This window comes from Lygodium microphyllum, chromosome 9 (assembly GCF_053477565.2).
Source record: "Lygodium microphyllum isolate KBCC chromosome 9, Lygodium_microphyllum_v1.1.10, whole genome shotgun sequence".
NCBI classification, from domain to species: domain Eukaryota; kingdom Viridiplantae; phylum Streptophyta; class Polypodiopsida; order Schizaeales; family Lygodiaceae; genus Lygodium; species Lygodium microphyllum.
In genome coordinates, this window is record NC_141143.1 from 124,982,756 (window position 1) to 125,009,127 (window position 26,372).

The 26,372-nt window shown below is 39.8% G+C and overlaps 1 pseudogene; it reads right to left on the reverse strand.

Annotated features, from left to right (window-relative positions):
* Positions 1-24,522: 24,522 nt before the first annotated feature.
* Positions 24,523-25,113, reverse strand: LOC148031543 (E3 ubiquitin-protein ligase At1g63170-like; annotated as a pseudogene).
* Between the last annotated feature and the right edge of the window lie 1,259 nt (positions 25,114-26,372).

The following is a 26,372-nucleotide window of genomic DNA, read 5'->3' on the forward strand; positions in this document are numbered from 1 at the left end:
TGCTTCGTTACAAGAATCTAGCATCAAGGCGGACCTTGTGCTACTAAACCCCTTATTTCCAAATAGGTCGTTTCCTAAATACTATGCATAAAAAACCCATTAGAATTTGTATTATTTCAGCCCTCAAATTGTGGCACAAAATCCTCCTCCCCCTCACCGTTTAAGTTTTGCTTCCTTGCATAGGTGTATGGATGTTGTTTTGTCATGGTTTAATGTATAAAAAGCAATAAATCACACATTGTGACAAAAAGATAGGGCAAATTGAGGCCAAACCTCATGCTTTGCCACTACCATACATCCACAATCACTTATTATATATTTTTTGGTATTTTTCTAAGGTGTATTCCTATTTTTCTCTTATTTTTCCCCATTTTTCTCTATTTTTCTAATAGAAAATTGATATATTTTTAGAGCTATGGCTCTTGATTCTTAGAACAACAAAAATATAGTTTTTATTGGCATTTTATCCCATGTGTATTGGTTTATCCCACTCGAAAACACCAAAAACCCCATTTTTCTCATAAAAATCGTGTTTTACGGGTTTCAAAAAATTATTTCCAGCATTTTGACTTTATGTTTTTGGATTTTTTCACTATGCAAGCATAGAAAAAAGATTAAACAACATGTCTACCAATTTTCACTCCATAAGAACAACATTGGCTCAATCAAATATAAAAAACAAGTAATTTTTCTTTGTAAAATGGAGTTATCATTTTTTTTCCTTCTTTTCGGGTTTTAAAATCTGATGTGGGACTGCAAATCAGTCCTCATTCAAGGCTCAGCCCACCTTTGAATAGCCAACTCTAGCCCTCCATTGATTCGGGAGTGATCTAGTACTATGCTGAACAAGAGTTCACCATTCGATTCTCTTCTTGGTTCTTCCCACATGAATTGCCTCTTGGAAGAGAGAGAGAGAGAGGAGAGAGAAAGATTGGTTTTTTATCTTCATCTTTAGGTAGCCATCTCACGTGCGGAGATCGGTGATTGGAAGCGTAGAGAAGAGGGAAATCATGTATGCAATCTGTTGGGGGGGGGGGGGGGGGGGATGCTTTGAAGCTCCACAAGTCCCCATCAACAAATTGTCGCCTCCTCCATCCATGGCATCCATTTTTTGCCTCTACCAAAAAAATCAAGCCCCCCATGAAAATAAAAAATTAAGGGGGCCCCAAAGGGAGCCCCCAAAAGTCACATCATTTGGGCTTTCTAAAGCTCATTTACACTTGGTTCTTTTGGCCTTTGGCCTCCCGGGCACCCCCATTTGATCATCGGGCCTCCGTTTCATAATCTGAAAATTCTCGGGCATCCATCTCAAAGTCCCCCACTGTCGAGCATCTCCAAAATTCATGTTTGACATGCCGATCAATTATGAAAATTCCCCAACTGCCATTCGGTGGGTCTTTAAAGTACTTTTGGGCATTTCCGCTTAAAATCGTACTGATTGCAACTGCTGCCTTCGACGAAGTCTCATTTTCCCCTGAAATTCAGATTTTATGGCTATTTTTAAGCACTTCTTGGTGTTAAAAATCATTTGTCACTCCAAGCAAAGATGTCATGGAATTCCTAAATCAATGACACATAGTCCTGTTGGGGTAAAGGCGCCTCCGCCATGCCGCCCCGTGTATTACTACACTGACAGTACCCGCCACTGCACATTGCAGGTGGCCGGCGCCTGTCATGTCACTTTATTCTTTACATTCATTTTACTGACTAGTAAATAAAGGAAGGCCCGATCACACATTGTGACTGTTGGAGTTCCCATTTCTTATCTCTCTCTTTCTTGCTCTTGCTCTCCCGCCATAGCTCGTGTGCATGCTTTGATCCTTCTCACCTTTCAACTGGTATCAGAGCTTGGCTTCCTCTTGCTCGAGCAACTCGGTGCTTCTCTACCTTCACATCAACTCCCTTCACGCATTGAGTCTCCATCCCAACAGCCATAGTCGATCTCCCGAGCTTCCAACACTTCGCGGCTTCTCGAGCTCCCTCCCTGGCATTGTTGGGCTTCTTCAGGGCCTTGCACTTGAGGTATTGCATCAGAGTTTGAAGGGTTTTATTTCAGTTCTCAATTTTAAATAGGTGGAAGAAGAGGGGCAGCCATCATTTGAAGCTTCAAAGCTCCATATCTCCCTTGCCCTTTGCTTTGGGCATTCATGACTTTGTGTATGCCCTCTTTGGGGCCTCTTTGAGCCTCCCATCCACACCAACATTGCCACATGGAGCAGCCACTTCCCAGGACAGCCTGCACTGAATTTGCGCCAGATTTTTACCTAGATTGTCTGGGGGTGTGCCTCTTACTGGGAGATGCTATTTGACATCTCTCGGTGTTATGCTCATGTATTTTCACTATCATTTGGCTTTGCTTTGTCCTCTTTATGCCGGTTTTGGACCTAGCATTGTTTAGTTGACATTAGATCCAGTTTTGGGACAGTTTGCTCTCATTATTGCAGTTCTGAAATTTATTACAGTAAGCATTTATTGGTGGACTGAGCAGTATTTTTAATGCTAAAATATCCTGATTTGGTGTACCGCACCTAGTACTAAGTGGGCAGCATCTTTTGGCACACTTTTCTCGCCATTTGGAGCTCATTTCAGTGGATTTTGGGCATTTTTTGTAGTAAAACAACAAGCAGATTTAGACTGTCTGTGCATTTCCAGCCTGCATTATGGCGTCCTCTTCGACTGATAATGCCATATTTAACATCACAAAGTTGGATGGTACCAACTACTCTTATTGGAATAGTCAAATTTGGCAGGTCTTAGTGCAGAAATCTCAGATTAAGCCACTTCGGTTGAGCGGGTAGCAGCCTGCAACTATGAACAATGACGACTGGGTTGAACTTGATGAGCTATGCAAGTCCACGATTGTATTGTCTCTCACTGAACAGGTACATTGTAATATATTTGAGGAAGCACATAGTGCATGGGATCTATGGAATAAGATCAAGAATCTTTATGATAAGAAAAGTCCGGCGAGTCAGATGTACTGGTTGAAGCAGCTTATGGATCTGTGCCATGAAGGATAATGCAACTATGACTGCTCACTTGAGCCAGTTCCATGCTATATTGAAGAACCTGACTTCGTAGGATATCACCTTTGGAGAGGAAGTAACTCCTCTTTTCTTGCTTGGGACTCTGAATGAGTCATGGGATGTATTCCGCACTGCCCTATGTGCCTCTAGTGGTACTCTGAAATTGAATGATGTTGAGAGTGCTCTTCTGCAGGAAGAGGTTAATCGCAAAAACTTGGATGCCTCTCGTGTTTCACATGCTTTGATAGTTAGAGGTAGGAATGACAGGAATGATCGTGGTCATGGCTATGGCCATGACTTGCAGAAGGGTCGGTCTAAATCTCGTGGAAAGTTGCGTAGTAAGTCGCGTGGATGCAACACTAATGTCACTTGTCATCATTGTGGGAAAAAGGGCCATATTAGACCATAGTGTCATGAGTTGCGCAATGAGAAGCGCAAGGATAAGGGAAAAGAGAAAGTGCAGGCGAAGTCTTCTGATCGCAGCCTACGAAGTCCAGCGTTAAGATTGAGGAAATTAATGTCACATAGACCGAGGATTCCAATGGTGGTGATGAGTTCATACTTGTAGCTAGTTCTTCTGATGCCTCACACTTGACTGAGACACCTAGTATGTATGCACAGTGCTGGTTATTGGATTCAGGTGCGTCCTTCCATGTGACACCTTACTGTGAGTGGTTTCACTCTTACCGTACTGTATCTGGATCAGTCAGACTTGGAGATGATAGGTCTCTTGATATTGTGGGCTGTGGAGATATTCAGTTGCACTTTTCCACTGGCAGTTCCTTTTTGCTCAAGGATGTACGTCATGTACCTGTGCTTACGCGCAGTCTTATGTCTGCAGGATAGTTGGATGATGCAGGGTTTCATGTCTATATTGGGGATTCTGCCTGGAAGATTACCAGAGGCAGACTTGTGCTTGCTAGAGGCGCCAAGGCTGGCAGCCTCTATCCTCTTGTTGTATCTGGGTCTTATGTAGACCATGTTTTGGCAGTGGGTTCTATCCCACATGTATCACTTTGGCATGCCTGTTTGGGGCATATGTCTTTGAAGGGAATGAAAATGTTATCTGGTTTGCAGTATCTTCCACCTTTGGACTATGCATGTTTTGACTCGTGTGATCATTGTCTTTATGGTAAGTAGAATAGGTCTACGCATAAGAAATCGGGTAGGCCATGCATGAGTGAGCCCTTGGCTTTGGTGCATTCAGATGTTTGTGGGCCCATGCCATGTATGTCTATGGGTGGCGCGAAGTACTTTGTTACCTTCATTGATGATTTTTCTAGGAAAGTGTGGGCTTATCCCATAAAGTAAAAGTCCGATGTCTTGGTAGTCTTTTAGCGTTGGCTTGCTCTTGTTGAGAACCAGACTGGGTATAGGCTGAAATGCCTTAGGACTGACAATGGGGGAGAATATGTCTCACTTGCTTTTGAGCAGTTTTGTGATGACAGGGGTATTAAACGTCAGTTGACCGCCCCTTACACCCCACCCCAGAATGGTTTGGCTGAGCGCATGAACAGGACTATTCAGGAGCGTGTCCGCTCTATGCTTAGCCATGCAAGCCTACCACAGAGCTTTGGGCTGAGGCAGTTAGTACGGCAGTGCATGTCATAAACCGATCGCCTTCTAGTGGATTGGATTTCCAGGTTGCAGAGGAAGTTTGGGCTGGTAAGCCACCCTCTTATACGCATCTCCGTGTCTTTGGATGTGAGGCATTTTGCCATGTGTCCAAGGACAAGAGGAGTAATTTGGATCCAAAGAGCATTAAATGCATCTTTCTTGGTTATGGTAATTCAGGAGAGATGGGCTATCGCGTATGGGATCCGTAGGCGCGGAAAATGGTACGCAGCCATGATGTAGTCTTCCATGAAGACAAGATGCATAGGCAACCTGAGAAGGTGGTTGAGATCCACAGAGTGAACTTTTAGGAGGAGCCTAGAGCTTCTGCACAGCCAGTTGGACAGCCTACAGCTGTAGCAGATGCTCATGGTCAGGGTGTTGGACAGGTAGCTGGGCAGGCAACAGAGCCTACAGTGAGACGGTCTGTTAGAGACAGACGTCCACTTGATAGATTTCAGCCCTCTATGCATTATGTTTTGGTTACAGATGCAGGAGAGCCTTTCACTTATGATGAGGCTATGCGCAAGGTTGACAGTCACTCCTGGGAGAGGGCTATGCAGTCTGAGATCGACTCCTTACATAAGAATGAGACTTGGGATTTGGTTGCCTTGCCTAAGGGCAAGAAGGCTTTGCCATGCAAGTGGGTGTACAAGCTAAAAAGTACCTCTAGACACCCCAAGCCGGCATAAAAGGCTAGATTGGTAGCAAAGGGTTTTAAGCAGGAGCAAGGTGTAGACTTTGATGAGGTCTTTTCTCCTGTGGTTAAGATGACCTGGTCTTGGCTTTGGTTGCTCAACTTGACTTAGATCTATATCAGATGGATGTCAAGACGACTTTCTTACATGGGGACTTGCATGATGAGATCTATATGGAGCAGCCTAAGGGCTTTGCAAAACCTGGCAAGGAGCACCTAGTGTGCAAGTTGAAGAAAATTCTTTATGGCTTGAAGTAGGCACCTAGGGAATGGTATCATAAGCTTGATGCCTTTATGCAGTATCACAGGGCTACAGCAGGAGTGCTATGGATCCGTGTCTTTACACGAAGAAAGCCCGTGATGGTTCATTGCTTATTTTCGTACTCTATGTGGATGATATGCTAATAGCAGGGAAAGCTCATGATGAGCTAGATGCTCTTAAATCTCAGCTGAAGAAGAGCTTTGAGATGAAGGATTTGGGACAGGCCTCTCACATACTTGGTATGCGCATTAGATGCGACATGCATCAAGGACTCCTCTACTTGTCACAGAGGGAGTATATTCATAAAATCCTTGAGCGCTTTCGCATGCAGGACATAAATCCTATTGGCTATCCATTGCCTTCTTATGTGAAGGTATCATAGGCCGATTGTCCGCAGATAGATGAGCAGAGGGCCGAGATGGCCCAGATCCCTTATGCTTCAGCCGTGGGTTGTTTGATGTATGCCATGATAGCCACACGTCCAGATATTGTCTTTGCAGTTGGTGTTGTGGCACGCTATATGGCTATACCTGGCAGGAAACATTGGGATGCCGTGAAGGGTATCATGAGGTACCTAAAGGGCACAATAGATATGTGTATTTGCTATGGTAGCCAGGATACAGGGGTCGTGGGGTACACTGACTCCGATTATGTAGGATATGCAGATAGTAGGAAGTCCACTTCTGGCTATGTATTCACCTATGCTGGAGGTGCTGTCTCTTGGATGTCTAGGGTTCAGGCTTTGTCTACCACTGAGGCCGAGTATGTTGCAGCCCCACTGAGGCTTGCAAGGAGGCCATATGGCTAGGCCATCTAGTTGTTGACCTTGGGATTGATGCTATACTTACACTGCATTCAGATTCTATGAGTGCCATTCAGTTGGCTAAGAATCCGGTCTTCCATGCGAAGAGGAAACACATTGAGGTGAGGTATCACTTCATACGTGGTGTCGTGGAGGACAAGTCTGTTGACCTTGTCAAGATCTCCACTGATGAGAATCTTGCAGATCTACTCATGAAAAGACTCACTATTGAGCGCTTTTCCTTCCTCAGGAGATTGATGGGCGTTGGATGAGATGTTTCCTTTTCTCCTCCCTTGTACCTATGTACAGTTGTACTGTCTTTTTCTTTTCTTTTCTCTCTCACTGGGGCAGATTCGCCTTGAAGTGGGAGGTTGTTGGGGTAAAGGCACCTCCACCGTGCCGCCCCGTGTATTACTACACTGACAGTACCCGCCATTGCACACTGCAGGTGGCGGGTGCCCGTCACATCACTTTATTCTTTACATTCATTTTAGTGACTAGTAAATAAAGGAAGGCCCGGTCACACATTGTGACTATTGGAGTTCCCATTTCTTGTCTCTCTCTTTCTTTCTCTTGCTCTCTCGCCATAGCTCGCGTGCAAGCTTCGATCCTTCTCACCTTTCAAGTCCTTCTTTTCTTCCAAAATGAGCATGGATTCTAATTTAATTGGCTGTGAATAATTCAGCGTACCAAGGTCCAACTCAATTATATTCGCATCTCTTATCCTATCTTGAGTCTCTATTGACTCATTCAAACTTACTTGATAGATATCCTATGTATAGTGGATCCCTCATTGGATTCGTCACTTGATGACGTCTCACTACTAGCTAAATCCTCTAATGTATCTATCTCTATGGATGATAAAGAAACTCTCTCACTTTGAGGAGATTCAAGGTAAGCATCTACTACTACACGTTTGGCACCTCTATCAAAGATCAACTGACCAGTGAGTGTATCAACCTGATAGTCCACTTGTGAGATCCATGGCCAGCCTAGCAATACTTGATAGCTAGGCCACCCCACAAACTTGATCACCCTAGCGTCTAGAATGCATTCCACATTGGCAACGGTCACATGGACTTTCGTGATGCAACATTTCAGGCTGTCTTAAACTATCATCAGCCATTTGGAGAATCGTGGAGGTATCTTTTTGGATTTCTAACCCTCGCCTCTCCATCAATTCGGAACTCATAATGTTGATAGAGGATCATGTGTCTACAATAGCATGATCCATTAATATTCCATCAACATATGTTGCTACCCTTGGACAATGCTTTTCAGCATGCAAACTAATCATCTCCTATCCATGCTATGCCCAAGGACTCTACGATATACCCCATGCACATAATCTTTTTAAATTCCTTATGCACACTTGGAGATAGCTTAATCAATCGCAGGAGATTTACATCCAACTTAACCTTACAAAGAGAGCTTGCCAAATCAAATACATGATAGTTAGTGATAGCTCTCTACTCTTGCCAGACCATTCTCTCCTTTGGTCTTTGCATGGGCTTTGGTGCCTTTTTCTTGGCTTTTTCCTTCTTCTTTGGCAATGATTTATTGGGGTCAGTTTTACTATCAATGGCTTTTAGAGGTCCACCTTCCATGTCAAGATTAAGGACTTGCGTCCCCTTATCATCCTACTTAGGGTTTCCCTCAACATGTTTTACCTTGTCTTTGACACCGTCTTTACCCTTTTGACCTCTTGTAATAATCCATAGATTATAATCTTTAGTGCCATTGACACATACAACTTCAATAAGGCTCACTCCATTGCTACTAGGTAGCTTCTCTACAATAGCCTTTCCTCTTTATAGTATTTGTTTCGATCCCTCATCTTGCTAAAGATTATTCCCTGTGACTGGACCTGGCTATTTACTTCCTTGTTGGAGAGAGATAATCTTGCACCAATAGGTACTAGCTAAGTGGCTGGACTTTCCGCATATGTTACATTTAACATTTGGATAATTCCTAGGAAAATGTTGGCTGCCACACCACTTATAGTTGAATCTTGAGGGGGACACCCTCTTCAGGGCGTTGACTGACTATCAAATTCTATTGTTTCTTAAGGAAATTGACATTAAAAATTGTTTGCATGTATTGCTTGATGATCATGTCAGTATAGTGCTTCATCATATCCTTAACTTCTCTAACATTCAAGGCACTTGACTCATAGCCGTGATTATCTATCTTTCATTCCATTGGCCTAACCACTTGATTGGGAATTAGTTGTTGATTCCCTGGAACAATATTAGAATTTTTCATTTGGCTTTCAACATTTAGTAGAGCCACCTGACTAGCCATAGGCATGGCCACACTGGGAGGAGCTGGGAACATGGGCACATTTTGAATCATGCTTCCTCTCCCATTGGAAGTGCTCATGGGTGTCCCATGACCTCCATTTGTCAATGCTAAAGTATTTCCAACACCTAGACTTGGATTTCTGTCGTCTTTTTCCCTAGAGGTATAGGCGCTTGTAATCTAAACTCTATCTCCTCTACTCATGTAATAGTTGTGTTAATGTCAGTAAGAGCAACACTACTCAATTGCACCTAGATGTTAAAGTTCAACCGATGCAAAAATTATTATAGCTAAGTAGCAACCAGAATGGGAATATAAGTTTGCAACTTATGAAATACTTCCTTCAGTTTCTTACCATAGCCTCGAACATTCTCATTAGATTCTTGACGTGTTTTAAGAACATGTAGCCAATAATACTGACCTTCCCTTTCAGGGGTAAACTCTCTCATAAAGGCCACAAAGAATAAATAAATCGTAGTTATGGTTCCAGCCTCTAGGCTGTGATACCATATTATAGCTCGTCCTTTCATAGTCATATTAAAGTGGTCGCAAGGTTTGGCATTATAAAGCAACCACTTGATTTAGAAGTTGAAAATAGCATCCATGAGACCAAATGTGCACTTTTCAAGATTTTTGACAATTTTAGATGGATCCACAAGGCATTTGTGGTCAAAATGAAGATTTTAGGCTCCAAAGTGGTTCGTGGTGCAAAGCAATCAGGCGCAAGCGACAAAGCATTTTGAAATTTGAGATGCAATGATGTGCCAAGTTAAGTCGACAATTAATGAAGAAGCATCTAGCCATCACTTATGCATTAATTCCACATCCTTGGGATGGAATTTAAGACCATAAGACCTTAATTTATGTGAGAATATGGAGTGGGCAGCCAAGGAGGCCAAAAAAGACTCAAAAAACTCAAAAACCATGTAGCCATGCCCAATTTGAAGGGACACTTATGGTAGGTCTCAAAGGGGTACTTTTTCTTGATGTATCGAGTCATTTGAAAGAGAGAAAGAAGGGGAAAAAATGGACAGAAGATTAAAAACGCCATCATGTTGGATTCCATATGATTTCTACACACGAGATCTTTATCGTTTCTCGCATGTGATGGATGAAATAAAGCCCCATCATCATTCTCTATATGATGATGTAAATTTCATGGCTTGATATGAAGAATAAAAATTGTTGGTTTTTTAGTATTTCTCTCTCCTCCCACAAAATAATGTTTCTGTCTCCTTCCTTTCCTCTTGCATAATGGGTATTCTTATGAGAGAAGGGAGATGTGTGAAAGAGAGGGAGAGGTGAGAATTATGTGAAAGATACAATTTGTGGCATGTTGTTGGAGTGTTATGGAGAGCCACCAAGTGTGTTAGCGGCTATCTCAAGCATCATTGGCCTTAGAATCCACATGGCATCTCATTTGTGTTATGGTATGTAAGCGATTTTCAGGTAAGTTTATTAATATTCATAGTACATGAAATGGGATTAAAAAACTATTTTAGAGGGTTAAAAAAATATAAATGCTTAATTTTTAGCACTTCACATTTGGTATTTGCTATTTTTATTAAATAGATAGATAAATTTTAAAAAATATAGAAAAATATCAATAAATAGTGCAATACTAAGAATGAGTCCAAGAATCATTATATATATATATATATATATATATATATAAATAGGACGTTTCAATAGCATAACATTAGTCTTGGTGCCATTTCGGTGTGCAAAAGGAATCCATGTGCAATAAATCAAAGAGTAATTTCTTTAAAAATCAAATTTTTACTACACTTCTTCATGAGTAGGATAATTGTGTGTTATTTATGTTTCCAAAGATAACATGAGTCATGAGAACTCAATGCCTTTGGGATGTGTTTAACAACACTGCAATGAGTAGAAAATTCATGGAAAGATATAAAGGAAATATTGCTATACATTCATACTTTGGTTGTCTCATTAAACATGTTTATATACATTCATCCACATTTTGCATACAAGCATAATCTTGCATATACAGTCACACTGCAATTGTATTCTATTGACCAAGTGTGCAAGGTACATCCAAGCCGTTGAGATATATGGGTCATAAGGGATATTAGTAATAAGGAAAGAGTAGAGGTTTTTTTTTTGCTATTTATAAATTAAGATGACACATCATAGGGTCAAATCCCTAGGGTGTAGAAGAGCCATAGAAGCCATGGGATCAGCTAGGGAGTGCTCTATATGTGTGTGCAATGAGGTGTTAGTCACCTAAATGTTTGGTATACTCAGAATGGAAAACATCATTGGGCTATAAATTGATATAAATGCATGATTTAGCTAGATTAGTATATAGCCTCCAGACACTCTTATGGCTGTGTGGCTGTGAGGGTGGTTTGATGAGCATAGGAGACTTAGCTAGAGTCCCTAGAGCCAATGGTGATTCCATTTTTGGTTCCAACATGTATGGAGTGAAGGACTTGAAACTACCTCTTGGGACTACTTGATAACTTTTTCCCTCAAATTGTAAGTCAATGCTTTTATATTCTTAACTTTTCATATGTTTTTGAGGTTTTTACTTTTTCTCTCCTACAAGACATTTTCCCTTTAAATCTTATTGAGGATCAGCCTTTCAAAGCTTGTTTGGGACATACAAATCTCTACATGTGAATGTGGATGAGACAATGAGGATTTGAATTCATCACAATGTCTTTTACATCACAAATTTTTTTTCTATGAGGTCATATATATAGTGTCTACATTAGTTGATTCATATGGTTCTCTTGAATTACTTCATTGTCCACGTCTCAATTCTTTAGAATGGTCCATTTTGGATAAGTAAACACTTCATACATTAAAAATGAAGACTATACGTTTCATTTATAGCTTTTTTTAAGATTCAGGAGAGGTTCAAGAGTAAGTGTAAGTGTATTTGGTTTTGTTGATGTGTGCATAATTGAAGTACTAATATATCATGATGTAACTATTACACACACACACACACACACACACACACATACATATATATATATATATATATATATATATACATATATATATATATATATATATATACATATATATACATACATATATATATATATATATATATGTATATATATATATATATATGTATATATATATAAAAATATATATATATATATATATATACATACGTATATATATATATATATACATACATATATGTACACATATATACCAAATAATTGAGAGAGAGGGGATGTGAATGCATACATGAGTGTAACATCACTTGTATTTATGCGATTTAACCACTAACATTGTGATAATATTGTAAAGAATTATCACATAAGCTTAATGCAATGATATAAAGAAGTTAAGGAGAGAGAGAGAGAGAGAGTTGAGAGTTGGGAGTGAAAAAGAGAAAGAGTAAGAGATAGAGAGAGAGGATGTTATTGAGGGGGAGGAGGAGAGGGAGATGCATATCGTAGGTCTCCAAGATATGAGTGAGAAAGAGAGAGAGATGACTATGGTTTTGATGAGGAGGGGGAGAGTAAGATGTGATGGCAGTAGTGGCAATACTATTGGTGGTAATGTTATTAAGGAGAGTGAGATATCAATGGTTGTTCCCCAACATATGAGAGAGAGAGAGAGAGAGAGAGAGAGAGAGAGAGAGAGAGAGAGAGAGAGAGAGAGAGAGAGAGAGAGAGAGAGAGAGAGAGAGAGAGAGAGAGAGAGAGAGAGAGAGAGAGAGAGAGAGAGAGAGAGAGAGAGAATTGTTTGTGGTTCTAATGAGGAGAGGAGAGTAAATTGTGGTGGTGGCAATGCTAGTGGTGGTGGTAGTGGTGATGGTAGGGATGATGGTAGCAATGCAGGAGGAGTAGCAGTGGTGCTTGATATATGCCCAAAATAAAAAGAGGACCAAGTGGAATAAAATTGGAGGTTGCCAAAAATCTCGCTCCAAAGGCTTGCTTCTCACATGCACTCAACAAAAGGTACTGGTATAATGAACTCATAGTAATGTTTCCTAGACTACCTAATGCTCCACCTATCTCCAAGAAATTAGTAATTTTTGTACTCTAATTAGATGTATATATACACACCTTATTTGATGACATTTTGGATGTTTCAAAGTTTGAAAAGCACATGCAAATCATCTCAACATAGTTCTACAAACTAGTAAGGCATACACTCTCTATGGTAAGAAGATCAAGGACAATGGCCTTCTTCTAAGAGAAAAATGAATATTCTAATTTTAATATATCCAAAGAAGGAATAGATATTGATGCAACCAAAGTTAAATATGTGTAAGAATATCCACCTTCTTCTACTATAAAAAAACTCAAGGATTTCTTAGTCTCAAATGATGGTATCATATATTTATTGAATACTTTACTTTAATTGTTGCTTCTCATCTAATGTTCTGGTGGTGTTCTGGTGACACTACTTGCTTTGGCAAGAAGTTTACCTAGGTAATTGATCATAAGAACCTAAAATTATATTCATCCAACTCGACCTCAATAAGAAGGATTGAAGTTTCGACTTGATTTTGAGATTGAATATCACCTACGTGAGGAATATCTAATCATAGATCTCATTGGTAGGAAAGCCTCGTTTAGCTCTTTCATAATTGAAGAACTCTCCATGAACAAATCCCTTACAAGTTTGATCTCAATGCCCAATGATCTAATCTGTGGGATAGTGAGCTAAAGAAATCCCCACGGGTCTACAATGCTTGCACTTAGAGAGTCAATCTTAAATAAAGAGAAGAGCCCCAAGGATAGGGAAAAACTTAAAGGTCACCAACTCAAGCATGATATTCAAACATTGAGGAGATTGAGGGATCGTAATTTGGAGTCTCAAGTCCATAAAATCCCTATCTCATGTCTTTGAAAGCTCTAAAGAGATCATAGACCATTCTAGATAGACCAATGTTCCCACAACTTGACCTCCAACAAGATCTATGTGGACCCATGTGTCACTTGAGAAGTCCAAATGTATCTACATTTCTTAACCATTTTATTCATTCTATTAGTACATGGATGAACTATACTTAAGAAGCAATAGGACAAAAGTAGATCTACCTTATCTATAGCCTAATAAATAGAGACTATCAAATACCATTAAATTGGAATCTCAAATCAAAAAATAGGAAGCATAACAAGATAGGAAAAGACACTATAAGAATAAATTAGATATTGAGAGCTTACCAACAATTATTATTATAAGTATTTAAGGATTACATAGGTTGACTCTTAAATCATTATAGCAAGGCTAACAAAAGTTAACTTAAATTGAACCTAGACACAAGGGTAGAGACCAAAAATCTAAATATGTACTTACTTGTGAGAAGAATACAAATGGACTTAAAATGATTAAGCAAAACTTAGATTTAGTTAAGAGAACTTTAAGTACCTCATGGTATACTATCAATTTTGCAAGATTGCAGAGTCTTAACGTGCTTAGACTTGACATAGTGATATGCTAACATCGTAGCAAGTATATCAATCATAGCACATCCAAAAGAGCCTACCCAAATAGACAATCATGGATAATACTTGACACAAAAGGGAATGCTATATTCAAATAGCTCAATTCATATAGTTCATACAAGGCATCTTGGCCTCTTGGGGAGACAATAATAAGAATAGATGAGACTCAAACCAATGGATACATTCAAACGTTTAACTAGACCAAAATACACGTCATAAGCTAGATGACCATGGCTACAATTATAGTGCTACAATGAAGCTAAATGTGAGTGTATGAAGCTGTATACATGGGGGTGAATAGGCAATGTAGTCATGCCAAGGATGTAGACCACATCTATTTTCATAACCCTCATCACTTCCTCTTTTCTCCTTATATAGCCTTTTGTAAAGAGTGGAATTAGAGGCATATAAAAGGGCAAAGCACACACGTACAATATATTAATTTCGTACAAAAGAATACAACTTTTTCCTTCTTCTCTATCTAAATCCTCTTGTCCTTTCATGGCTTCTAGCCATCTCTCTTCTTCCATGTCTTTCTCTCTCCTTTTCTAGTCTTTCTCTCTCCTTGTTACTCTCTTTCTATCTCTTCTACACCTAATCTTCTTTCTCTTTTGCAATCTTCTCTCTCCTCTTTCTCTCTCGTTGGTCTTCTCCTTGACAAGTGGTATCAGAGCATTAGTCTTTGATCCATTTTTTGCTCCTTTTTTTCTTCATGTTCATTCCTAATTTTCATCATAGAAACCAATTTTAGACAAGTACTACAGGTACAAGACCTGGACAATGACTAGCAATGACTTGCAAGACATCTATAGTTGGAAATAGACAAATATGGAGATCTTTGAAGATGGAAGGGATAGATATGGCAATGGATGGACAAAACAGTAGGTCATCATCAAAATTTTGGGCAATTTTTGGAGATACTTGGCAAATTAGGGTTGGAGGCTTTAGTGAAGACTAAAGGCCTGGTAACTTTTTCAAATAGTAGGGTTTCTTCTTTTCTTCTCAAGCTTCTATTCAAGTTTTCATGGAGTTCTTTTCAAATTCCACCATGGGAGCTTATGCATTAAGAGCTTGAAGATGAACACCATATTGGAGGGAAGAATGGCCAGGTGAGCTACTAGAAAGGCAACACAATATATGTTAGAACTTGAAGCCTGATTTCTCCATCACAACTTCATTATTCTCTATTCAAAGATTTGAGATGCTACATATTTATTGCTATTACCTATTGATTCAATATGGAAGTTGAATAATCCATGATAGCAAGACAGAGAAGACCATTTTAAAAGAGAGTTCTAATTGACCTCTTCCATACTAGTAAAGATCGAGTTCTACTACTATAGAGTGGAGACTTTCTCCTCCAGCTACACATTCTTCTACTACTTGATGACTTTACTACTCTCATCAAATGCTTTTTTGTAAGGTTAAATAATCCTTAGAAATAGAATAAGTGGCTAAATAGCTTGCAGGGGTATCAAACCTCCCAAGTCCCTCTCTTACATTAGCAGTGATAATATCTAGCCTCCATTTGTTTCCTAAAGAAGACATTGTGTTTGAAGCCTCTAATTGAATAGTACTACATGCATTAGGGAAATTATTTTGATCCATAGTTTTTACATTCAACACCAGAAACTTCATCTTGGGTTATTAACAACCTCTCTTGCAATTCCCTAGTTCCATTGAGTGCAGACCCTAAGGAAGAAGTGATGTTATCCATAGAATCCACTAGTCTAATTTTTGTGGTTTCTTCAAGAGTATAGGCTTCCACCACAAAAGAATCACACATTGAATGCCCTTTTGAATATTCTTTCAGTATTTCTTCCACGTGCTCAAATTTTGAAGCAATTGCATGTAGCTCTTTGAAGTTGCTCAAATACACACACCACTTACTTCCACAAACCTCCCACAAACACACTCCCATATTTCTCCATGATTAAAATAGGTCTTGTGGCTATTCTCGATTAGGTCACAAGCTAGAAGTAAGGTTTTGATCACTAATAAGGAACCAAAATCAATTGTCTTCCAGGATTGAGGATATCAAAATTTTCACAAATATGGAATGGAAGAAGAATGGTTGGAAAGCAAATTGATTCAAGTTCAAGGTCTCTTCACAACAAGATATCCTTCTCACACCCACTGCATCAAACTTAGATTGGTTAAGAAATATGAAATAGAATCACTAGTGGTATTGATAGCATTAAGAGTTTCATTGTGAAGCCAAAGATTGGTCAAGGTCCTTTCCATGCTTGCGACCATTGCACCTCTTGAAAGTGTAGATGGAGGGAAACTCAGAATAGCAAGGTACAACTGCCACTTTTCAAGAGAGTAGGGTACAATAGGATTTTTTAGGGCATCACTCAAAGAATGATTTTTGAATTCCCCAAAATCCTTTGTTTGGGCCCAAGCCTAGTTTCTAATCAAAACAGAGCTCAGATAGAAAGATCAACCTCAAAGTTCTACAATTACTGATGGTGGTAATGAGAAACATATTCATCCATAAGGGGAACCAACTAAGGGATGCTTGCATGAAAAGGTGAAATGAAGGATATGGGATGGAAAGAAATGATTATTCATCATGTCATGTAAAAATTACAACTACAATAAAAGGGACAACACTCCCATAAAGATACTCAGAGTATTCCAGAAAATCCACAACAACATTGGAGAAAATATAGCGCCTTATTTGAGCTTGGTGATGTTGGTTTCCACATACTCTATCAAGATTGGAAAGGCATACCTTGAGATCTTTGAAAATAATTTGAAAATATGCAAAAATACACTGGCATTCATAGTGGCAGCACAACAACCTCATCCAAAGAAAAACAAATGCTTTGCTTATGTTAGGCCTAAGCATGGTATCAAGGACTTTTTTACTGGGTGGCATATACTAAAATCATTGTTGGAATACAAGGTGGCATCTATACTGAAATCATTGCTGGAATACATGTGGCATATAATGTAATCATTGTTGATGTTATTCAAGAGGAAGGTCACACTACTTTCTTCAATGTGGCCTAACAAGGCTTTCCTAGTGGTAGTCTTGATGATGAAGGAAGAAGTTACTACCAAGCATAACTAAAAGGTTGCATCACTTGGAGAAGGGTGCATAACTGAAAGGTTGCATCACTTAGAGAAGGGTGCAACAATAGGTCTAATATGTGCAAATGTCAAAAATCTCTAGGGTGTAGCAACAGGTTTGATATGCAGCACCATGACTTCAAATTTCACCACCTATTCATGACAACAAGGAAAATCTTCTATTAGAGTTCATGACTCTTGCTATAGTTCTTGCTAATAGGAAGCAAGGAAGCAATAGTTTGTAGGATTGAATAGGTCTGACCGGTCCATCAAGCTTAAGGGCTTGAGCAAGGATTGAGTGGAAGTGTTGATAGCTAATCAATTGTTCTTATGACAAGTTCACCACTACTGGATTGGTTTAGCATTGCTGGATTATGCTTGATATGCATTAGTAGCAACCTTTGCAACTAGAGTGATAGGGATATAAGGTTCATCAGACTACCTTAAGAGAAACTTGATGATGAAAAAGATTATGGAAAGAAGAATGATATGGTCATGTTTACTTCTTTCTCTACTAAGGAGGATTTGACACATAAACTGATGCCTTGAGATAGGTAGTTGTCTGTTGAGGTGCATACATGCTTTTTAGAGTGGATTTGCCATCAACATTAATTGCTTGAATAAAGGCTATGCCATTTGGATCATTCATAATTAGAAGTGTAAGGTCACAAGTGATAATCATCATAAAGGCAATTCTTGAAGAACTTTATAGCACAAAAAATTTCTAACTCAGTAGTAGAAGAGGTATAAGAAAAGAAGGTTACTAATTTGTAATGGGATTTAGAGTTGTGTAGGATACATGAATTGGAATTTCTTGCATCAAAATCCCTTGTGTTGTTTCTTTTAGACTATGTGTATTTGTGGAAATGGCAACTATATCCATGAGAAATATGCCTAGACTATTGAAGATGTAGTATAAGTGCAGGCTAAAGAGCTTGAACTAGGTGGCAGTAACAAGGTTTGGAAACATACAACATTCAAGTTTCAACAGGATCAATTATTGATGGTGCATTCATGGAAGAGAACGTAGACCATGCTGGCATGAACTAGTGTATCCACATCCTTGGGATTAGACTCTCATCAAAGAAGCCTATGTCTACTTGAACTCCCTTGATGCCATTGGTGCTTCATGGTACCAGTTGTGACAACAATAGTAGCAATAGTTACTACTGGTTAGAATTGCAAGAAACAATGGTAGTAAAAATTCATCAACAATCGTGGTTTATGATGCAAAAGATGTCTCAGCAAGAGTATTGCTCACATGGTTTTGATCCTTATCATGTGCCACAAGGAAATATTGAATCTGAAGTGTCTTATAGGAGGCAAGTGGTATCAAGTAGCAATATTATGAGTATCATTCAAGAAATGGAATTCAGCAAGTCAATTGTTCACATGCTTGACATGAATGATATATTGGCATATGCACTTATGGATTTTGATGCAACCATGATGGTAGCTGAAGTGATAGATGCCATCCGAATAGAATGAGAACTTACTTGATGTTTCATATGGATCAGTTGGTACAACCATGCATCTTGGAAGCTCTCATCAATCTTTACGGTAATATTTTTTTGCAAGAGGGTTTAGCACATGTACATGATAAGTATATGTTGGTTGCATCAACTGCTATGGCTAATGTAATAGCTCAACAAGACTTATTGCAATCATTGCTAAATATGTACAACAATGAGTATAACCAATCACTCTCTTATGGTGGACACCATTATCTATATGGAAAGTAATATGACTATGAGCAACATTCATTTCCTTCTGAGTCATATGTTTCTCATGAGTATCATGGACAATAGTATGATTATTCTATTGTTAGTCTACATAGTTATAATGTGGGTAATGTTGTGTCTAAAACCCATAAAGCTAGACAATTAACCATGATCAGATCAGAGAATTGCATGCCCAAGGGTTATGTTATAGATGTTTTGAAATGATGTATTCTAATCACAAAGATATGTGCAAAGCAAAGAATGCAAGGATATTTGTGGTACTTGAATATTCAGATGAAGAGGATAAAGATAGTCATGCTGAAGAAAATTTTGATTAATGATCAAGAGGAACATAAAGGGTTGAAAGTTACGGCCTATAAAGCTTCTGATGAGGAAGATCATGACCATGGGCTTCTATTTGACTCAGTTGCTTATGATTTTATGGATTCACAAGTACATGCATATTATTTTATGAGTGATGATATCTATGACTTGGTGGTCATGATTTTAATGCATGGATGGGATTTTACCTTTTCTTTTGACCCGGGAGGCTAAGGGCTGGACTTAACTCTCTGAATGGACCAGCATTACTTTGGGAATGATGTCCTTACCTTCAAGAATTTTGAGACAATATCATGCTAACTAGTGGGCTTTGTTTCACTACAGATCAAATCCCTATTTTGGGGTATATTTAATGATGAATTAATGTTAAAGATGCACGAGTCATATGGGTTTAAAGCACTTAAAGGGAGCTTTTTTTGTAGCTATAGCATGTCTAATTTGGATAAGCCAATCCAAAGTTATTACAGATTTAGTATAGCAAGGTTTGCAGTGGACAACACAAAGTCTCCATATGGGAGGAGCTCTTAATGGAAACATTTTGGTCCAAGATTTTATTTTTATATTTCCAAATGGTTGGCAATGCATTGTACTTAATTCTTAGCCCTCTAATTGTAACACTCTGCCCCTTTCCAAAACTTGGCAATTTGTAATAAGTTCCATTTTTGTTTTTGAGGACAAAAACATCCGAGTGGGAATGGAATGTAAAGAGTGGAATTAGGGGCACATAAAAGGGTAAAGGACACATGTATAGGATATCAATTTTTAACACAAGAATACAACTTTGTTCTTCTTCTCTCTCTAGCTCCTCCTATCCTTTCATGGCTTCCAACCATCTCTCTTCTTCTTCCTTGTCTTTCTCTCTCTGTCTATCTTTCTCTCTCCTCGTCACTGTCAAGATTGTGGGAGAGAAGGAAGGAGTCTCACTTGTAGCTTTCTTGCTTACACAATGGGGGAATACACACACAGGTGGAGGCTGAAAACAGTTTTCTTCTTCTTAGTTGTGTAAGCCAAAAAGAACTCAAGTACAAAGAAATAGAAGAAACCTATATATGGGTCTCAAACCAAACTCAACTAACTAAGGTGGCATACTAACTGAGCCACGAACTAGAGTAGATAAGGATAGTTGTCATCTAGCTATTATTCATGGGCGGTGTACCAACTGCATCTGCAGCTAACAAGTCGATGACATAAATGCACAACGGTCACCCTGGCATATCACGAGTGGAGCTCGATATCTCAACACTCCCCCTCGAGCTCAATCCCAATTCGTGCACACTAAGTAGGTCTCTAAACTTGCGCATCTTCTCTGCGCCCAATGCCTTTGTAAATATGTCAGCTACCTGATCCTCTGTGCTGACATAAACTAGATCAATAAGACCTAGTAAAACCCTCTCCCGAACATAGTGATAATGCACCTCAATGTGCTTTGTTCTAGCATGATAGACTGGGTTATTTTCCAAGTGTATACTACTCATTTTGTCACAATAAATGACAACTGGCCCATCTGTAGGCTGATGCATATCATAAAGTAGCTTATGCAACCGAGCTACCTCACATGCAGCCATTGTTGCGCCCCTGTACTGAGCCTTTGTGCTTGACAAGGCAACTGCAGGCTGTTTTTTGCTGCTCCAAGTGACTGCAGCACTCCCAAAAGAGAACACATATCCACTGGTAGATCGTCTATCAGAAATACTACCAGCCCAGTCAGCATCAGTGTATCCATGCAATTGTATCTAAACCCCAGTCTCATAAAGTAGTCCATACTTGACAGCAACCCTCCCACGGCAGGAAATAAACATGAAACCAATGTAGAAGCATGCAAAATCTATGCACATGGCTGAGCCATTAATCTCAAAACTAAAAAGAAACCATAAATATTCCACTTAATAATGAACTGATTCGTTATCTTCATCATCTTCATCCATAGCTTCAACCATTATACAAGAACAAAAGGGAAAAGAAGAATTTTTGCACAAAAGACAGAGGAGAGAGGAGAGAGAACAACTTTTTGCACCACCAAAAAGTAGAATATGCGATTGGACAAGAGAGGGAAGGAAAATAGGCACATAACCACTCGTGCACTCCACCCCACCTCTTCCCCAAAAAGCACACCCCTTCGTATTTTATTATTTCTTTGAAACTTTGATACATTTGATATTATAAGACCTTTGGCCTTTAATTTTGAGTATTCCTACCCTTCACCAATGCATGCACGTAACACTTTTGTGTATATCATTTATTTATGATGGTGTATGTGGATGTGGCTCCCTCATATAGATGTGTATTTTAGTGATTTTGTAACAATGTACTTGTTATCTTTTTTACAAAAGATAAAATTGTTATATGTGCATGGACATTTTTGTGCCTTGTTTTTATGCTTCTTTGAGTGTCATCATATTCCTCCCACACTGAAATGTGAAGCGTCCTCGCGAACCTTGTCAAAGAAGAACCACTGTCTATCACAAAACAACTTCCAAAATTGTTAGTAAAACAACTTTGATCATAAGGATGAGGCCTAGCCATGGTAGGGTATGGAACTCCAAATCCATGACCACCAGAGTAAGGGAACTCCTGCCTCAAATACTCCCACACTGAAAATATTTACTAGTCTTCAAAGGATAGGGTTTTGTCTTCAACAAGGGATCACAAGCATAAATTTTCCATCCCAATAGAGGAAATAAGGATGACTCCCTTCATCATGTAGCTCTAGAGGGCACTTGAGAAAATAGGGTTTAATTGTATATGTAGCTTCATGTATCTTTTGATGTGGGAGTTCATCTTTATGTATCTTCTCACGGAGTATTTAATAGTGTTGTCATCCATGAATGTAAAGTGAAAACTCTTGAAAGCACAAAGCTTAGCTTTGAGACAGTATTTTGCTTTGGTAAAGAGTTTTCACTTTTTAATGTTGACAATGGATTAGGAGGGTTAGTAAGCTTTGATCCTTTTAGATTCTTAAAAATTTTCCCTTTTAGTTTATCTAATCATTTTTCTTGATGGTTGTTGCTTGGGGGAAAAAGAAAAAGAAGAAGGAAGATGTAAGGGATGGCAACAACGTATGGTAGGATGAGAGGTTGATGGTGATCATGGGTGGAGGAAAGAACCACATGTAGAAAAGTAGGGTGGTAATATTGAGGTACTATAAATAAGGTAAAAGGGCTAAGGGGTGGAAGAAAGTGCCACAATTGAAGGGGAAAATGATGGGGTAAGATAAAACAAAAGAACAATGGTGTTTAATATTCATATTAATATTTTATTGAAATTTTTAGGTTAAAGATTGGGGAGATATGACGGGATAAGGGAAGAAAGCAAACATGGCTACCATGTGGAGGATGAGGGAGAGAGGGACACATAGATGAAGAAGTAGGGTGGAAGTTGTTTTATGGCTGGCATTAGATCTATGGAGCTCATGAAGCCAACAAGTCCTTCTCTTCCTTCTTAGCTACATCGCAACTTGAAGACCTCAAATACCATGCACTCCGTCTTCTTCTTATTTCCCTCCTCCTCCAATCCCTTCTTCCTTCTTTCTTCATGCTTCTCGTTTCTTCTTCTTTGGTTATTGGTTGGGAACCAGGCAAATAGTGCTGTAGAGGGAAGGGTATTCTTTTGAAGAAGAAAATATTCTTTGGGATGATGAGAAAGAGGAGGCCGTGTTGGTATGCAGATCGTGTGGCAAGTGGACAATCATGGTGGAAGAGGGAGAGGTCAAGCGGAGAAGAGAAGGGGAAAGAGGGGGCGGGAGTTGTGGGTGACTCATAAAGAAGGTTGCCAACAATGAGTTTGAATAGGGAGGGTGTGATGGAAGGGTTGTGGTGAAGGGAAATAGTAAGGGAGAGGGTAGGAAAGGTAAGGGAAAAGAAATGCCTTGCTGCACTACACACTAATCCTATGAAAGGGGTGACTTGGCTTCATCTTCTCATCTTGTGTGTCTATCTTCACCTACTCGGTTTCTCTTCTTGCTTGTTGTTTTCAACATCCTGTTGACCCTGGCTCCCTCTATCTTGCCTAGATCCATCTATCTTATGCCCTCTTGTGTTTCAACTCTTCTTTCAATTTTGTGCATTATGTTGCACTTGTTGATGTTAAGTTCCTTTTGAACAATCTCCCCTTTGCAATCTCTTGAAAACTCACTTCTTCTTTCTCTGCCATCGCAATTGCTCACGAGAGGGCACCAGGAAATTTGAGAATCACAAAAAGATCAAGATTCCTTGAGTAGGTGTATACTCCTTGTCATTGAGTGCCAAAGCCTAATGAACCTGCACAGACCAGAACCTGCGATGCTTGGTAGGTTTGACTGCATCCACAATCAAGAGGGCATCTAAACCATCTGCCTTCATGAGCTGCTCCATTGGGCCAGTTGTTGGAATCCACGGCCACCAGTGCTGTGGCAAATGCAATTGCAAGCTTGGGTGCCTCCATCGCTGCACATCGTTTTCTTCTAGTGCTCTGTGGTGGGCATCCTACTGCCTCTCTCTGTCTCTCTCTCTCTCTCTCTCTGTGCATGCTTCGCTACTAGTCGAGGACCATGAGGGCGACTTTACACCGAAGGGGTAGGGTCTTGATGTGGCAGGTGGCATGGCGGAAGAAGGTAGGGCAGGTAAGGAATGGACGGCCGTGTGTCCTTTGTTGTTGGAAGGTCTCCGACAGCATGTGGATGTTGTTCTCCCTGTCCTCATCTCTCCTCATGTACACATCATCCCCCCTCTCTCTCTCACTCCAGTCCTTCGAATCACATCCCATCTAACATCCCATCTTCTAGAACGTGACTTGCCTGATGATCTGAGGCATCTGTGCTATCTGTAACAAGGCTTTCTGCTTCCGGCACATCGCACCACAAATTCACTTGCTGGTGATCAATCCAGGAAGGGTAGCATGATACCTCAATCCAGAGTATGGAGGACCCATCTCCATCCATCCCTCTCTCTGTCTCTGTCTCTCGCGCAATGTGGTAATGGCCATCTTCTCATCCCTCTCCTTCTCTTGTGTTCCTTTTCTTCTTCTTCTCATTCCTCTTGGAGACATGGAGACGCTGCGCTACTATTTCTGCTACACGTCTCCTTCACCTTTGCATCCTTCTCAAGTAGCAGAAATGTAGTGGGATCCATGTCCCACAGGGTACCTATTCCTACAGTATCATGGGGCAAAAAGCCTCGGTTTGTGACATATGTGCCATCAAATCAGGTCCCATAACCCTTGTGTTCCAGTTGCTTCTAGGTTGAGCAGCATTCATGACTAAATTTTTTCAGCAGCACGCCTTACCACACGTATTGATACATCTGTGTCTCCATCTCCAATCTTACACCCTTGAACAGAAGATTTGCAGAGGGGACAGGAAGCATTTATTTTTAACCACTGATCAACACACTCCACATGAAAATGGTGGGAACATGGTAATCCTCGTAGTTGTGCGTTGTCCTTGTAGCGGCCCAGGCAGATACAACATGCCGCATCATCCCCTGCTATTACCCTCTCATTCTCTGTTCATACTGCCATCACACCACCTTCACTGGAGCTATCACTATCTAATCCATTGTAGCTGCTTTTCTCTCGCTGAAATGGTATCCTCTTGCTCCTGAACTTGTAAATGGGCAAAGAGGCAATAACATTGGCAGAAGCTCCCCTCCCTTCCATGTGACTTTCACAGAAATCGAGGAGGGAAATCACGCAAGGAAGGCAACAACACACAACAACACAGAGCACGAATGGCATTGCATAGCTGATGCAGCTTAGGGCCAAGAACGCTACACACAATCTGTAAAGCTTTGGGCTTTCTTCAGTAGAGGAAGGTCTTCCAAACACCCAGTCAACGGGCTTCCATCTCATCCTGCACCTTCTTGTACTTTGGGACACACAATTTCTTCACTGCTTTGTATCAGATCTTCAAGTCTCTTTTTTTTTCTTCCTTTGGTGTTTTGAGATCATCTTCTTCCCCGGATGCGCACCAAAATGACAGCAACCCTCCCATGGCAGGAAATAAACATGAAACCAAGGTAGAAGCATGCAAAATCTATGCACATGGCTGAGCCATTAATCTCAAAACTAAAAAGAAACCATAAATATTCCACTTAATAATGAACTGATTCGTTATCTTCATCATCTTCATCCATAGCTTCAACCATTATACAAGAACAAAAGGGAAAAGAAGAATTTCTGCACAAAAGACAGAGGAGAGAGGAGAGAGAACAACTTTTTGCACCACCAAAAAGTAGAATATGTGATTGGACAAGAGAGGGAAGGGAAAGAGGCACATAACCACTCGTGCACTCCACCCCACCTCTTCCCCAAAAAGCACACCCCTTCGTATTTTATTATTTCTTTGAAACTTTGATACATTTGATATTATAAGACCTTTGGCCTTTAATTTTGAGTATTCCTACCCTTCACCAATGCATGCACGTAACACTTTTGTGTATATCATTTATTTATGATGGTGTATGTGGATGTGGCTCCCTCATATAGGTGTGTATTTTAGTGATTTTGTAACAATGTACTTGTTATCTTTTTTACAAAAGATAAAATTGTTATATGTGCATGGACATTTTTGTGCCTTGTTTTTATGCTTCTTTGAGTGTCATCAATACTGCAATGTGGACTTCACATACATGAGTATGCGTCTAGCCGCATCCAAATGCGGTTTCCTTGGAGCCTGCATAAACTGACTTACCAATCCAACAACATAGCTCAAATCTGGCCTGGTAATAGTCATATAAATCAAACTTCCTACTATACGTCTATACATAGTAGGGTCTTCGAGAAGCTCACCTACATCTGCGCTCAACTTCACATTCTGCTCCAGAGGAACTGAAATAGGCTTACAGCCTGTCATCCCATATTTGGATAGCATGTCCAATCCATATTGCCTCTACAAGAGCCATATCCCACTTGGTGATCTAATCACCTCAATGCCCAAGAAATAACGCAGCTCTCCCAAATCCTTCATCTCAAACTTCTGCTTCAATAGCATTTTCACATGAAGGATATCTTTATCACTATCACCTGTCATAATCAAATCATCAATATAAATGACAAGTAGCATGAGACCTTTCTCTGTTTTTCTCACACAAAGTGAGAAATCTGCCTTG